Genomic DNA, 1,719 nt, shown 5'->3' with positions numbered 1-1,719 from the left:
GAATATTCACTGTGCGCTGTGAATACTTCCATCTAGTACCCCTCCAATCCCCGTGGTTTTGGTAAAAGTGCAAGTATCTGAGGTTCATCACGGTCCAAATTTATTTTTGTGTTGTGAGTGGTTGTAGCTATAGTTATTTACGAGTCTACTAGGGGCAGTCTTATAGTGATGTCACACCTTAATAACTCAGGGGCATGACTTGGTATGTATTTTGTTGAATTGTGGAAATTGTTTAACTCTGGATATGGGTGTGACGGTTGAAATATCAGGCTCCGTTAGTTGCTTACTGTGGTATGTCAGTGTAATTTGTTGAAATATCGCGCCGTGAAAGGTGTTTGGTCATGAATTTGCATATATCTTGGAATCTAATAGTTGTCGTATGAGGAAAATGGATAATATTATAGCAAATAGAAGGGTGATGCGAGAGTGCATACAGTAAACATTGTGACATCATTGCTTTATAATAATTCAGCAACATGCAGTAATGTCAGTGTGTCTTACGTCATAAATAATGCAACTGTTTAACCGAATATGTTGTGGCATCGGTTTATTACCGTACTTCAGCACTGCCACAGTGAAATATTATAATTCACAAGTCCCTTACGTTAGTAATTAGAATAATATTTGCTGACATTTTTTGGATTTATAGTTGTGCTGCAGTATGCTCAACTGGCACATAACGACGAGTGTCTTCTAATAAAAGAGGGAGGGGGCGTTGCGGGCCTGATTCTTATGAACATAGGTGGAAGGATGGGTTAACTTCAGCTTTAGGCCATACAGTGGCCCTAGACACGGTGGAAACACTTCACAGGGGTATAGGGGTAACACACACATTTGCCCAAAATGCGTGGATTGCCAGGGGGTGGAAAGGAGGGTAGAGGAGGATGTTCCAGGATGTCTTCCCTCGCATTGGGATAGCACTCCGTCTTCAGGCCAAAAATGGCCCATCGGGACCATCCGACCGCCGTGTCATCCTCAGTTGAGGATGCGGATAGGGGGGCTTGTGGTCAGCACGCCGCTCTCCCAGTCGTTATGATGGTTTTCTTTGACCGGAGACGCTACTATTCGGTCCAGTAGCTCCTCAATTGGCATCACGAGGCTGAGTGCACCCCGAAAAATGGCAACAGCGCATGGCGGCTGGATGGTCACCCATCCAAGTGCCGGCCACGCCCGACAGCGTTTAACTTCGGTGATCTCACGGGAACCGGTGTATCCACTGCGGCAAGGCCGTTGCCCACACATTGGGATAAGTGTCCCTTTAAATCCAGAAAGCACTCTGACACCCTGCTTGAAGAGAATATAAACTACTTTTACAAGTCAGGAGTGAGAGTCCTGCATTTGTCGAACTGCATAATAATTCCCGAATGTTGATACTTTCTAGTGGTAATCCTCCATTCAGTAATCTACTGATAATACACTGTCCAGTAACATTAGTGTGACAACTTGTCAATAACCTGAATAACCATGTTCTGTAGTGCAGGGCGTTGCGAGACTTGGAGGAAGAGAGTCGACGAGGTTCTGAAAGGTAACGACAGGAGCCGTGCTGACTCCAGTGCCGTGGCTAGCTGCACGACGTTTCTCGGTTGAGGATCTATGAGATGAACAGCCTGGTCGAGGTGGTCCCATAGTTTCTCAATTGATTTTAATGCCGGGGAGCTTGATGGCAAGCATGGTACAGTTAACTCATCCTGGTGTTCTTCAAACTACGCACGTACACTG

General features: G+C 45.6%; 1 pseudogene; it reads right to left on the bottom strand.

The window, feature by feature from the left end:
• Positions 1-1,118: 1,118 nt before the first annotated feature.
• On the bottom strand, positions 1,119-1,235 carry LOC124556938 (annotated as a pseudogene).
• Between the last annotated feature and the right edge of the window lie 484 nt (positions 1,236-1,719).

The sequence above is a fragment of the Schistocerca americana genome, chromosome X (assembly GCF_021461395.2).
Source record: "Schistocerca americana isolate TAMUIC-IGC-003095 chromosome X, iqSchAmer2.1, whole genome shotgun sequence".
Taxonomy (NCBI): Eukaryota; Metazoa; Arthropoda; class Insecta; order Orthoptera; family Acrididae; genus Schistocerca; species Schistocerca americana.
This window is presented reverse-complemented; position numbering and strand designations above follow the sequence as displayed.